The 16,112-nt window shown below is 36.4% G+C and overlaps 1 pseudogene; it reads left to right on the top strand.

Moving 5' to 3' along the window:
- LOC119821919 overlaps positions 1–8,543 on the top strand; it is a 30,736-nt pseudogene extending 22,193 nt beyond the window's left edge.
- The last annotated feature ends 7,569 nt before the right edge of the window (positions 8,544–16,112 follow it).

Genomic DNA, 16,112 nt, shown 5'->3' on the forward strand with positions numbered 1-16,112 from the left:
ATTTATGGATGACAATAATAGCAATCCTGAGAACTAAGTGTCTACATTTTAAAAAGTGAAAGATCACAACTTAATAATTTAATAATATACTTGAAGTCCTGGGGAAAACAAAAAAAATCACCCAAACAATAGGTTGGATTAGATAACCAAAATCAGGCATGATAAAGAAACAATAGCAAACAAAGTACAAAGAATCAGTAAAATGAAGAGCTGATCCTTTGAAAAGATAAACAAAGTAACACACAGCCAAACTGACCAAAAGGAAAAAGAGACGATCTAAATTAAAATAAGAAACAAAAATGAACTCATTAAAATACATCGATGGAATTCAGAAAATCATAAGAATATACTTTAAAAACCTGTGTCTCATAAAATTAGGCAAATCTAAAAGAAATGGTAAAATTTCTAGATCTTTACACCATACCCAAGTAAAACCAATACAAAACAAAAATTTCAATAGAAATATAATTCAGTAGTGTTCTTGAAATGGTAATAAAAATTCTACCAAATAAATAATGCCCAGGACTAGATGAGTTAACCACATATTTCTACCAGATCTTCTGAAAAAAAATTCTACTCACATTATTCCATGAACTAAAATATGGAAGAAGGCTCCCAAACACTTTTCTATAATGCCAGTATTATCCAATTCCAAAATCAGCTAAAGACAGAGAAGTAAAATAAATTAAAATTACACACCAATCTCTCTGATTAGTGTTGACACAAAAATTATCCAAAAAATTACTGGGAAACCGAATTCAAACTCTTATCAGAATCATCATTCATCATGACCAACTTGGTTTCATTCCAAGAAAGTAGTGATGGTTCAACACATGTAATAAAAAAAAAACTTTATCAATCACATAAACTCAAAGATAGAAATCACATAATCATCTCATTAGACACAGAGAAAGTCTATGACAAAATTCATCATCCTTTAATGATGAAGTCACTGGAAGGCTGGGAATGGAAGGAATATGCCACCATATACTCTGTATACTGCAGCCTTAATGGCAACAGCATGCTTAATGGAGAACAACTCAAGGAGCTCCCAGCAACTTCAGTAAGAGGCAAGGACATCCACTATTCCCACTCCTGTTAGTAAACTGCTTGAAGTATTAGTGATAACAATAAAACAAGAGAGGGAAATAAAAGAGATACAAATGGGAAAAGAAGTCATACTATCTGTCTTTGTATATGTTATTATTCTACTCATAAGAGTTTTAAAGTCTTCACCGAAAGGACTCTCACAGTTGAGAAAGAATTTCATCAAGTTGCAAGAGACTATTTATAATCTCAAAGCACATGTATGCATTATGTAGAGTGAACTCCCGGAGTTTCACACCCTCTTTGCAATCCTATTGGCTCTGTCCTGTACGTGGCCATCGATCTTTTACTCCTTAGCTGTTCTATGGCGATGGCTGCTCCACACATCACATACAGCAACACACAGACACCACATCCGAAAAGTGCTTACAGGCGTCATTAGATAAAATTCCACTCCAGCTTCATAATAAAGTTCAATTTTAAGCAAAAAAAAAAAAAAAGATGCAAATAGCATGATGTTGTTTAGAAAAGAAAAGAAGCACAGTCTGGAGCTTGAACTGGCTACCTAGCCTGAAGCACTTATAGTCACAGGGCAATGGATAAAACTAAGGTCATGTTGAGCTAGAACATGAGTGTTTGGAGAATAACAAGCATTATCATCACTGACAAATAAAACAGAGAAGAATTATTCTGCTGCTATTTGATGATGTTGAAATCTTTTACAAAGTCCTCAAATTGTTGGGCTTCGAATTTCATGTCATAAAATAGCAATATGAAGCTAACATCTTTCCTGAATTATAAAAATTTTCAGGGGATTTATCACAGGCAAACACAATAAAAGATAATTCCAACTTTAAAGAACTGCTGATACCTCGGGTTTTCATCTTCTATTGTTGCACCAGCAATTTTGACTGAAATTTAATATTAATAATATTGGAAAATAATTTAACATCAATAGCATTCAAAGTGAGGTATTATTAATAATGAACATGACTATAAAAATGTTAAGGATCTTAGTTATTATTGCAAAATATTGGCCATTCATTTATGAAAGAAAAATTCCACATTGTAAATATTGAAAAATTAGCTAAAAAATTATCAAACTAGATGAGTTTGGGGGGATTTGTTAAACTTCAGATTTCCTGTATTTTTATTTTATGTTAAAGATGGGGGAAAATAGGAGCTGAAGAGATGGTTCAATAGCATTGGCTGTTTGTATATAGGACCCAAGTTCAATTCCCAGAACCTACATGGCAGCTCACAGCCATCTGTAAACACAGTTCTAGGAAATCCCATGGCACCTTCTGCCCTCTGCAAACACCAAGAATATACATGACTGGGAAACATACATTCAGGCAAAAAATACTCAAACACAAGCAGTAACCAAAGAAAACACAAATCTTCAGAAAACATACTTGATCAAAATCAGCTGAACTTGGAAAATTGTCACATTTTATATAATAAAAAATACTGAGATTAATCTGTGCAGCAAAAGCTTGTTGGTAAAGTCAGTCCCCAACAGTTTGCTGTACATCCATCTGACCTAGTGAGGCCAACTAGCTACTGAATGTATGGAAATCCAACGATAGGTAAATCCCAGATTAAAGGACTCATAGACAGACAAGGAGTGAGGAGTGTATTGCAAACAGGTGACATTTCAATAATGCATTCTTTCAAAGTAGCATCAAGAAAGGAGAACCTTTACTGCTTTGCCTTGAAATGTCAGCATGGAGCTCCAGGGATTTGTTGAACTCCTTACCCTGCTGAACTCTTAACCTCCATTGATCTGAAGTTCTTGTTCTAAGAACAAAAGAAAAAAAGAAGGAAGAAAAGAAAGAAGCCCTTCTCTCACAAATTCCTCAAGGAGAAACAGACATAAGTTTTTAGATTCTCTGATTTTTAAAACAGAAAAGCAGCCCTTTGCCCAATATATGATGATGCTTAGTATTTCATAGTTTCTGACAAACTCAGGATTATCATCTTCTAGTGAGATTAATGTTTGGAAAGCTATCAGAGTTATGGGGATAGGAAAGAGCTGGTGTTCTATAAGGCTCCTTTTTCCCAGTATGAGTCAAAGCTGTGGTCTAATGACACTAAAATGTTACATGATCCAATCTGATTACCTCCTATGAAAATGGCCAACTAAGAAAAACATTATACAAATAAGTCTTTATGATTTGTGTCAAACATTGATGATTAAGTGTCTATCCTAAAGTGAAGTACTTACTGTCTTTCTTTTTCATGCTTTTTAATTTTCTGTTCAATTTAAGGCACAAAATATGATGTCATAAGATACTGGTAAAGTGAAACAATGTAACATATGATTCATATGTTAATTATTTCCTGGGTCCCCACCCCTGATTATCAGCGTATTTTTATGTACTACTCCTTCAGAAGAATGTAGAACACAGTGCACTATATTAACTGTGGTTCCAAATTGTACATAACGTCTCTAAATTTGTTTTCCATATGTGTTTACTAACTTGTTTCCTTCATATCCCTATTTCGTTGCCCACCCCAATCATGATAATCATTGTTTAATTTTTCTTTATGCACGTGTATATGAATTTGCCTTTTCTTCAGATTCCAAACAAAGGTAAGACCTTAAAATAGCTTACTTTCTTTCTCTACATTATTTCAGATGTCACAGTGCTTCCCAGATCTTCCTACACTGTGACAAATCACAAGATGGATTCCTTTTTAATGGTCAAGAAATATCCCAGTGTGTGTATGTGTGTGTGTTCATACAAATGCATAACAGTTTCTTTATTTACCCCCAACCATCAAAGGAAACTGGTAGTCTGCAATAAAATGTCTCTAAAGAAAGTGGCACTATTAGGAGGTATAGTATAGTTGGAGTAGATGTGGCCTTGCCATAGAAAGTGTCTGACTGTAGGGATGGGTTTTGATGTCTCCTATGTTCAAGCTACTCCCTGTGAAACAGACCACTTCTGTTTAGTTAGGAGATTATTGCTGTGAAGAGGCACTATAACCATGGCAACTCTTATAAAGGACAATATTTAATTGTGATGGTTAGCTTATAGTTCAGAGATTCAGTCCATTATCATGGTAGGGAGAAAGGCAGCAAGCAGGCAGACACGATGCTGGAGCTGAGAGTCCTTAGATCCTCAGGCAGACAATAGGAAGTTTAGTGAGACACTGGGTGGTATACTAGGCATAGGAAACCTCAAAGCCCACCCCATAGTGACATACCTCCTAGTAGTGCCATTCCATATGAGATTATGAGGGCCAATTACATTCAAACTACCACAATTTCCTATTGCCTGTACATGATGTAAGGACTCACAGCTCCCACTTCAGCACCATGTCTGTCTGCATGCCACCTTGTGGCACTATGATGATATCATACTGAAACTCTGAAAATATAATCTATTCCAATTAAATGTTTTCCTTTATAAGAGTTGCCATAGTCATGGTGTCTCTTCACAGCAATAGAAACCGTAACAAAGACAGAAGTTGATACCAGGGACTGGGATATTGCTGTGATAGGCCTGACCATGTTTTTGTTTAGAGGAATTTGGACTTTGGTACTTTGGGTTAGGAAAGGAGTAGAATGTTTTACATACTGATTAATGGGCCATAGTAGCAGGAGCATGGAAGACAGTTGTCTTAAGAGTGATTTTAACTTTGGGAAGCTGCCTCAAGAGGTTTAAGAGGAGAAGAATTTTAGCATATTGCCTAGAGATCATTTTTGTAATATTTCATTGAGGAAAGTGGCTGCTTTTTGTTTGTTCTTGTCCAAAAAGTCTGCTTGAAGCTTAAGTGAAGAATTTTGGATTAATTCTGTTGGCAGAGGAAATCTCAAAACAGCCTAGTATTGACTCAGTTGTGTAGTTATTAGTTGTCACTCTGATGAACATTTATAATGAAAAAGGAGCAAACTGAGCAAGAGAAAAAAGTACAAGATGTACAATTTGAAGAGAAAAGGAGAACTAGAAAGTGGAATGGAGTTAAATTCTGTGTTCAAGGAGATAACAGATTAAGAAATGGAATAAAGGGAGTGGTGACCTCAGGGCAATATTCTACCGCACTAAATTTCCGACTTGTGAAAAGGAATTAACGAAAATCTTAGAGCCAGATATGGTGGTGTATAACATTAATCCCAGTCCTCCAGAGGTAGAGGCAGACAGATCTCTGAGGTTAAGGGCAGCCTGGTCTACAGACCCAGCTTCAGGACAACCAAACTTGGGCAGTGACGGGCAGAAAGATGGTGAAGATGCAACTGAACCAAGGGCCACATTCCAGCTCCAGCGAACAACAGAACTTAGTAGCTGCAGCCATATAGTTCTGGCTTTAGAGTCAAGGATAGAAGAAAGGAATTATGGAATTTGCTTCCACAACTAACGAAGCCACGGAGGCATGTATCAGGGCTATCCCTGAATGGAGATCTAGAGAAGCCATTGTGTGAAGCTGTGAACTTGAAGCCTGAATTGCCTTGGGAGATCCCAAGATGTTAGAGATGCCAGACCCATGGGATACCTACTGAAGAAAGCTGTTAACAGGGAGTGGAAACAGCCCAAGAGAGAAGTGTGCTGTAGTCAACAAAGCTGAAAGAAGTGGGAGATCTGAAGAGCATTTTGTGATTGGACATAGAGACATAGGGTCTAGAATTTGCCCAGCTGGTTTCAATCTTGCTTTCGTCCAGTATTTTTTCACTATGCTCTCTTCCCAACATTTTGGAATTGTAATGTATATCCTGTGCCATTATATGTCAGAGTAGGTGATCTGTTTTATGATTTTGATTTTTACATGGGATTGCAATTAAGAGATTACATGAATCTCAGAAGAGACTTTGAACTTTAGACTTTTAAATAAATATGTTAGAGAATATGGGGACTTTTGACGTAGAACGGAATGCAATTTTTGCATTATGATATGGCTACAAGCCTTTGGGGACCAGGAAGTGGAATGTGATGGTTTGAAAAACAATAGACCATAAAAGGAATGGCACTATTAATATATGTGGTCTTGTTGGAAGAAGTATGTCACTATGGAGGCAAAATTTGAGGTCTCATATGCTCAAGCCATGCCTAGTAAGAAGACCACTCCCTGTGAGTCAAGATGTAGGATTCTCAGCTACTTCTCCATCACCATGTATGCCTCCACACTGCCATATTACACCAGGATGAAAATGGACTAAAACTCTGAAAAGGTAAGCCACCCTAATTAAGTTCTTTTTTTCACTAGAGTTCCTGTCTATGGTCATAGTGTCTCTTCACAGCAATAGAAACTCTACCTAAGACAGAAACCTAGCTTGTTTCCAGAATCTTCTTCACATTTGAATAATTCTGTAACGAATGTCAAAGTGCAAAGGATATAATGTAGGTTTGTATTATTTATTATTCTTTTATTGACTTCACTTAAACTCTTCAATTTTTTCTGCAATAATTATTGCCAATACCAAGTTGGTTTTATGACTAATAGCACTGTAGTACAATTTGAGGTCAGGAATGGAGATACTTCCAGCAGTTGTTTTAGTATTAATAATTGTTTTAGCTATTTTGGAATTTTTGCATTTCCATATGAAGCTCTGAATTGCCCTTTCAAGATCTGTGAAAAATTGTGTTGAAATTTGGATAGAGTTTGCATTGAATTTGTAGACTGTTTTTGGTAAAATGGCTATTTTTACTACATTAATCCTACTATATTAAAATATTACTACATTTTTACTATATTAATTTTTCCATCTTCTTTTATCTTCTTCAATGACTTGAGATTTTTATCATACGGCTTGGTTAGATGTAACGCAAGATATTTTATACTCTTTGTGGCTATTGTGAAAGGTGTTGCGTCCATGATTTCTTTCTCAGTCTGATTATTGTTTGTATATAGGAAGGCTACTGACTTTTGTCAGTTAACTATGTATCCAGCTACTTTGCTGAACATGTTTATCAGCTGTAGAAGTTTCCTGGTGTAATTTTTAGTGTCACTTATTTATACTATCATAACATCTGCAAATAAAGATACTTTGACTTCTTCCTTTCCAATTCGTACTCCCTTAATCTCCTTAAGTTGTGCTATTGCTCTATGTAATACTTAAAGTTTATATTAAATAGGTATGGAGAAAGTAGACATCCTTGTCTAATTTCTGATTTTAGTGGAATTGCTTTGAGTTTCTCTCGATTAAACTTGACATTCTCTGTGGACTTGCTGCAAACTGCCTTTATTATGTTGAAGTGGTGTTGTATTTTGTTAAAGACCTTTTCTGCATCCAACAAGATCATCATGTGCTTCTTGTCTTTTCATTTGTTTAATGTTGTAGCTTGAATAAGAATGGCCCCAGGGGCTCATATATTTGAATACCTAATCACCAGGGAGAGGAATTGTTTGAAAAAAATTAGCCTTATTGGAGGAAGTGTTTTACTGTGCATGGGCTTAGAGGTTTCAAAAGACCACACCAGGCCCAGGCTCTCTCTGCCTGTGAAAAAGGATGTAACTCTCAACTACTTTTCTAGTAACATACCTATTATGCTCCCTGCCATGATGATACTGGACTAAGCCAATGAAACTGTAAGCAAACCCCCAATTAAATGCTTTCTTTTCTCAGGGTTCCTTTGGGCATGGTATGTCTTCCTAGAAACAAAATAGTTATTAGGACATTTATATAGTGAATTATTTTAATCACAAAGAAACTAGAGAAAGTTTTATAAGTATCATGATAAATCAGAATATCAAAATGTATAAATCTAAAAACTGAATAACATAAGAATAAATCAACTAATTCAAAATAGCCAAAAAAAATCAGAATAGTATTGTGTTTATGAACACAACATTTTGTATTTACTCACCAGTTAATGAATAGTTGAGTTATTTCTACTTTGGGGGTACTATTAACAATGCTGTATGAGCATTCATAGTTGACATGTTTTTATTTTACCTAAGGATATAGCAATTGGAAATCGAATTACTGAACCATAAGACTACATTTAGCATACTGAAAAAATGCCAAAAGTTTGAAGAATTATTGTACCATTCTACATTTTTCTGTGGAAAATTATAATTCAAGTCATCTCCTACATTCTAACACTTATATTTTCAATCAATTAATAAAACATTTTCATCTGCCCCACCGTTTTCAAATAAGCATATATTTTAGGCTTTAGAACCTCAAAATTAGAGGACAGCATTAGTAATGGAGGGAAAAATAATGATTTGATTGAACTATAAAAATTAAAATCATATTTCTTTGGTAAGGCAATTCATAGACAAAGAAATCTATACTCAATACACACAGATATAGTTAGAATATGTTACTGTGCACACATGCTAATAATGAAAACTTGTTTTAAAAATTCATGAAAGTTGTATTTCAGAAAATGGTTTATTTTTAGAGAGATGAGGGAAGCATCTGTAAGTCTGGAACACTGATTGTAAAAATGAAAGGAAGCAGACTGTCTGGGCAGTCTGGAGAAGTAGCAGCCCAAGAGAAACGACAAGGAGACGGGAAGAACCATGGACCACCGTTTTCTTTATAGTGGAGAGATTTAAAGTAGAATCACGGTCCAAATTCGTAGAGCATTTGGAAGGCTGTGATACAGAGTGAAGGAAGCAGGTGGCAAGGTTAAAGCGAGGGTCAACATGATGATTTAACGGCGGTTTTGAAAAATTACTGGAGGCAGGCAAGACTGCAGTCTGCAAGTGAAAAGATTTTAAATCAGGCCAGGTGGAAGACGCTGGCTCCGAGTCTTGGCAGCTCGTGTGTTTGGGTAAAAGAATGATTGATAAAAGTCTAAATATTATTAAAATGCTGACTGGGAAATGTTTACAGTACAATAGGAAGTAAATTCTTGTGAGGACCAGCCTCCAGCCCTCTGCTGTGTCCATCTTTTGTAAGGATTGATGAGAAAGTTAAGAAAATCAATTTCGATGATTAAAGAAGCAGTATCCTTCCAGCCATCCAGACTAGGTCCATTGTCGCCAAATAGCCTCAGCGATAGAAATAAACTGGCGGCCACAAGGAAATATCTCTTAACGGAACAGAAGGTTTTTCAAAGACCATTCAGTCAAGCAAATGGCTACCTCATTAACCAAACCGGGAACTATTCCAAGCGTTTACAAAATAATTGTATTCAACACCTACGTCCAAAGCTGCTTTCACGGGCTTTCTCTCCCTTCTCTCTAGGTACAGAAGCAGCCCACCATTTTCCTATGCGGCTGTTTAGCACACTTTTGTTTTCTGTTCCAGACAAAGCATGACTGACAGTGATAAAGAAAATTATACATTAATTCTCCCCAGAAACAACAAATAGACGAAAAAGACATGCTCAGATGTCCCATGCCTTCATAGAGATTGGGGTATGAATTCCAAGCTTTTCATTTAAAAGAATTCCCGGGACCCTTTGTTTAGCTATGTATGCAAACTGGACTAGTCAGATTGCAGAAGACATATAATTACCACATTCCAACTAATTCTAAAAATCTCTTCGATTCCTTTCTGCCTGACTCCAAACGTACCATTGTGTTTTATTCAGTCTTTAATATGATCATTTAAATATAAATGTAGATGTTAATAGATGGAGAGCTGATAGATAGATAGATAGATAGATAGATAGATGATAGATAGATGATAGATGATAGATTAGATAGATTAGATAGATAGATAGATAGATAGATAGATGATAGATAGATGATAGATAGATAGATAGATGATAGATAGATAGATAGATAGATAGATAGATAGATAGATAGATAGATAGATAGGGTGGATAGATAGATAGATAGATAGATAGATGATAGATAGATAGATAGATAGATAGATAGATAGATAGATAGATAGATAGATAGATGATAGATAGATAGATGATAGATAGATGATAGATATAGATAGATAGATAGATAGATAGATAGATAGATAGATGATTGATAGATAGATAGATAGATAGATGATAGATAGATAGATAGATGATAGATAGATGATAGATATAGATAGATAGATAGATAGATGATAGATAGATAGATAGATAGATGATAGATAGATAGATAGATAGATAGATAATCTTATTCCTTATTTAAAAACAAAACAAAATAATCAAACAAACAAAAAAACTATAACTTTATGTTTTTGCAGTGGACCTTTCTAGGATGCCTTTACCTAGATTCCCCTCACATCTAAATAAATGTGTACTTTTATTTCCTTAAATTCTTGACAATCTCCACTGTTATCTTTTCTGTTTAAGATGTTCATAAATCAGAAAAATTACACATGAACTCCTATGTCAGGGTGATTCTATCCAACTCACGACTTTGGCTTTAAAACCTTCTGATCTTCACTTATCCTCCTTCCAAGAAAATGCAGTTAAGTCAGAACAGTGACTCTCCAAGGAAATAATCCTGAAAATGGCAATACCAAACACCATGCCAGGCTACTCCGAAGGTAGTTTGATAAAGCACAGATACTTGTCTATTCCCTTTCTGCATCAGCCTGCCTAAGTCCAGTACATAAACGCATGTGGGTACCGAATCTCCAAACAGCAAACCCTAAGAGGTTAAACCCAGAGTTGTTTATCAGGGCATTAGGTAATTCTTGAGCCTTAGGGTGATTGATGTGTTTAATTTAAACTTGCCTGGGAACACAGGCTATGTCTGCGACATGGGAATAGGGTGAGTGTGTGAGGTAGAGGAAGACATTGTTAACGTGGAGCGGTTTTCTCTTTCAAGCTTAATTAATGCATGCTTTTAAACAGAAGCAAAAACACAAAATTGTGTCAACTGCCATTACCTAATTCTAGCAACTTCCCTGGGTTTCCTCTATACTGGCGAGAAATAAAGGCGTCTCAACTCTTACTTCACAAGATGTTCATTTTTCACGAGTAATAATGCCTTTCATAGGAATCTCATTTCAGTATTTTTTGACAGTGAACGCGGTGACATGAATGAGTTAGAATTCCACTTATGACAAGCTACAGATGTCAGGCGAGCTGCTGATATTCAATGTGTGTGCGCTTTGCTTTAATCTCCATGTTCAAGGAAACAAACACGGAAAATGCTGAATTAGGAACATGTTTTAAAACATGCAAAGCCTGTTATATGACTGTCTGATAGTCACTATTTAGGGGAGAGCTTTTCTATATTTGAATGTAATGTAAACATAAGATATCCATAGCACCAACTGTCGTCACTATATATTTACAATTCAGTTTAAGAAATCGAGCATGACAGCGTCTTTGAATCCCATTTCCTCTCTTCCTAATTCTTTTTGACTCCTCGTCTGCCAGTGGCAACCACATCCCAATTTTTGCTTTATCTTTCACTTCTTTCCATACTACAAATAAGTACACATCCAAATGGTATATTTTTATGTTTCCATGTTCTTGAAAATATATCTTCTATAATTTTATCAGTTTCATATGTGTATGCACCTGTGTAGTGAGGGGCTGCGGGCGGCTTTGCGCCGCCCTGCTCCCGGCCACCGGCTAGCTTAAAACCCGAAATAACAACACACAAACTGTATTCTTTTTAACACTGCCTGACCCATTAGTTTCAGCCTCTTACTCACATCTTGACTAACCCATATCTAATAATCTGTGTAGCACCACGAGTGGTGTCTTACCGGGAAATATTCAGCATGTCTGACCTGGCGGCTGGCTTCATCGCATCTGTCTCCCTGAGGAGAGGCACGGCAGTCTGGCTCAGATAGCAGAGGCATGGCGATTTATTAACCTCCCTTCCCAGCATTCTGTTCTGTCTACTCCTCCCACCTAAGGGCTGGCCAATAAAATGGGCCAGGCAGTTTCTTTATTAGCCAATGAAATCAACTCAAACAGAAGACCCTCCCACATCACACCTGTGTGAGTATACCTATATTATGACACACACATGGCAGTCAGAGGACAACATGGGGTAGTTGGCTCTCTCCTTCACAATATGTGTTCTGGGGAATGAACTTGGGTCATCCAGCTGGATGGCAAGTGCCTTTATCTCCGGAGCCATCTCACCAGTCCAATTTTTATCAGTTTCAATTAGACACGGTTATATTTTAGACATGTACAGTTTGAATGTATATTACCTGGTGAATCTGGCTTATGTCTTCACCCATGATACCATGTCTACACTCAGGGGAATAAGCACATTAGTCTCAGGTAATTTATCATTGACATGATAAAATACAGACAGAAATTTAAGGGAGGAAAGATGTCTCCTACCCACAACTTGAGAGTGTGTAGGAAAAGCTCGACTCTGGACTGGATCCACTAAACGATGGCAAGAGGTTGCTGAGCTATAAAACTCTTTCACTTCTTGGTGGATCAGGAAACAGAGAGTTTGGGCCAGAACAAGAAGATATTACCTACAGACATTACCTCCCCACTGCAGCAACTCACTTGTGCTAGCAAGGCCTCTTCTCAGGGGTACCATAAGCACCTCAAAGAGCTCCATCGGCTGATTTTAAATGTTTAAACATATGGGCATATCTGGGGTTATTTCAGATTCAAGCCATAACAACATATGCCATTTCCAAATATTTATATTTTTTTCATTTGTGTAGTGGGTGTTAAGAAACCTTTAAAAATGAGAGAAACTCCTGTAATGGTTTGAAAAAAATGGCCCCTAAAGAGAGTGGCATTGTTAGGAGGTGTGACCTTGTTAGAGTATGTGTGATCTTGTTAGAGGAAGTATGTCACTGTGGAGGCAGACTTTGAGGTCTCATATATATTCAACTCACACCCAGTGAGACAGACTGCTTCCTGTTGCCTGCAAGATGTAGGACTCTCAGCTGCTTCTCCAGCAACATGTCTGCCTACATGCCACCATGTTCTGTCATGATGACAAAGGACTGAACCTCTGAACTGTAAGCAAGCCACCCCAATAAAATATTTTCCTTTATAAGAGTTACCATGGTCATGATGCCTCTTCATAGCAATAGAAACCCTAACCAAGACAACTCCTGTGGAATTTTAAATACACATATCTTCTTATCAGCGACTCATTGTATAGCAGATCTTTAAAACTCATCTGTCTTGTGTAAGTGAACATTCACACATAGAACACCAACTCCCCATTTCCTTACCTTTGCAGGCCTTGAAAACTACCATCTAGTCTCTGCTTCTGAGTTTGATTGCTCCATACAAATAAATTTTGCATATCTTCTATTAGTGGCTTTTGCTTTTTTAAATGTATTATTTCCAAGTTTGTGTATGTCATTGTAGATAGCAGGCTATCCTTCTTGATCATGTTGAATAATCTCCTACTGTAGAGTAATGTCATGTTTCCTTTATCCATTTTTCTATCAATGGACATTTAGAGTATATCCATATATTGGTTATTGTAAACAGTTGCATATTGATTTCAAGGCTGCCCTGAGCTTTATGAGACCCCTGTCAGAAAAAAGAAAGAAAGAGAGAGAGAGAGAGAGAGAGGGGGAGGGAGGAAGGAAGGAAGAAAGAAAGAGAAAGGGAAGAAGGAAGAAAGGAAAAAAGGAAGGAAGGAACAAAGGAAGATGAAAGAAGATGTTAATCTTGGAAGGGGTTCAAAGGAAATCAGAAAACTATGACATTTAATAAAATATACACTTAGATTCCTCTCCTGTGTCAATGGATGGCCTGAATGCACACCTCCTCCTTGAATGTCATGATTACCTTTTTCACTGGGCATTACCTTTATTTACAATAGATACAATTATCAGGAGGCAGATAGATATTTAAGGATAGCAGTTATAATAGATGCTACCTTTAGAATCCAATGTGAAAAGAGGAAGGGAAATACGTACATTTACAATCCATAAATGTTGAGAGAAAACAACTCAGCTAGCATGCCTTAGTGAAGTGTAATCCATGTGTTTATACTCACACATTCCTGACTAGTTCAGAAACAACTACAAAATGGTAACTGTATGCAAAACTGGTGTTGACTAGTATTAAAGATGCCATTATAAAAAGTATTCCTCATTCCTCTGAAAACCACATGTAAATGCAAGAAGACTTAAGACCCTTTTTCTACTATTTTTTAACCAGAAATAGATTTTCCTTTGCGTAGAGTTTGCTTCATTTATGGTTTCCTTACTCCCAACTTATCCCATATCCTTCCTACTTCCTCATCCACTGCAATTCAGATTCTTATTCTCTTTCTCTCTCACTGGAATACAAAAGATCATCTAAAATAATAGAAATAAGAAAATAAGAAAAATTAAAACAAAGCAGTATAGAACAAAACAAACAAATAGAAATAAATCAGACAAAGGAAAAATGTACAAGAAACAACTACACTGAGACACACACAGAAAATCCATAAAATCTCAAAAAAAGAAACCATAATGTTTATTTAAAAAATTCTCATAACATTGTGACACAAAAACCCTTCAAAAATACCATTGAGTTCCCTCTGTACTGGTTGTCTACATCTGGGCATGGGCCTTCCCATAAGTGTGGTTTGTATACCTAGGGAGATGCCATTGGAGAAACTAGATTTGTCGTTTGTGAGTATCTGTCAATTGGAGTTAGCTTCCAGGTTAGGAACTGGGACTTGTGTCTAATTGTCCTCCCAGCACTCAGATCCCAGATGACTTAGACCTGCGAAGGCCCTGTGAGTGCTACCACAGTCTCTGGGGATTCATAAGGGCATCCACCCTGTAGAGTCTAGAAGGCATTGCTTCCTTGTTATCTTCCTAACTTAAAATCATTTCACCTCCTATCCTGCAAAGTTCCATGAACCCTGAAGGGAGAGATTTAATGGAGATGTCTCACTTAGGACTGAGTATTCCAAGGTCTCTCATTCTCCACACGTTGTCCAGTCATGAATCACTGCATTTGTTCCCATTAACTGCAGGACGAAGATTCTCTGTGATGGCTGAGCAACGCGCTGATCTATGAGTTCATATGTAGCAAAGAATTCAAAGCTATTCCCCCACTTTCCCTTCTATCAGATTCAGTGTACCTGGTCTTACGGTGAGGTGCGTGATCCATTTGGATTTGAATTTTATCCAGGGTGATTAGAATGAGCATATTTTGGTTCTTCTATATGCAGACATCCAGTTTGTCCAGCACCATTTGTTGAAGATGCTGTCTTTTTCCAATGTGTATTTTTTTTTGTATTTTTATTATCAAAAAAACAGTTGTGCATTGGTGTGTGGGTTTATGTCTGGGTCTTCAATTCAATTAGATTGACCAAAGTATCTGTTTTTATGCCAATATCATGCTGTTCTTATTATTATTCCTATAGCACAATTTGAGGCCAGGAATGGTGATACTTCCAGCTATCCTTTTACTATTCAGGATCATATTAGCTATCCTGGATTTTTTCTTTTTCCATATGAAGCTGAACATTGTCCTTTCAAGTCAGTGAGGAATCATGTTGGAATTTGATAAGAATTGTATGGAATCTTCAGATTGCATTTGGTGGGACAATCATTTACTTGAGTCCGACCAGCCAACAAATGTAGGAGATCTTTCCATCTTTGGCTACCTTCTTCAATTTCTTTCTTTAATGTCTTAAAGTTTTAATTAAACAAATGTTTCAATTGATTGGTTAGAGTTACCAAAATATATTTTTGAGGCTATTGTAAAATGAATTGTTTCTCTAATTTCTTTTTCACTCAGTTTGTCATTTTAACATAAAAAGGCTACTGATTATTATATGTTCATTTTGAATTCTGCTGCTTTGCTTAAAGTATTTAATCAGGTATAGAAATTTCTCAGTGGAGCTTTTTGGGATAATATACAATCATATAATTTTCAAACAAAGATATTTTGACGTCTTTCTTTCCTATTTGTATCTCCTCGATCTCCTTCAGTTTTCTTATTGATCTAGCTAAGACACCAAGTACTATACTGAATAGGTATAGAGAGAATTGACAACCTTGTCTTATTCCTGATTTTAGTGGAAATGTTTTGGTTTCTCTCTGTTTAGGTTGATGTTGTCTGTAGGGTCACTGTAAATCACATTTACTATGTTGAGGTATGTCTTTTGTATCCCTAGTCTTTCTAGTACTTTTATCATGAAGGGGTACTGGATTTTGCCAAAGATCTTTTCTGCATCTAATGAGATGATCATGTGATTTTTGTCTTTCTGTTTGTTTATTTGATGGATTACACTTATCAGTTTACTTTGACCCA

The sequence above is a fragment of the Arvicola amphibius genome, chromosome 8 (assembly GCF_903992535.2).
Source record: "Arvicola amphibius chromosome 8, mArvAmp1.2, whole genome shotgun sequence".
Taxonomy (NCBI): domain Eukaryota; kingdom Metazoa; phylum Chordata; class Mammalia; order Rodentia; family Cricetidae; genus Arvicola; species Arvicola amphibius.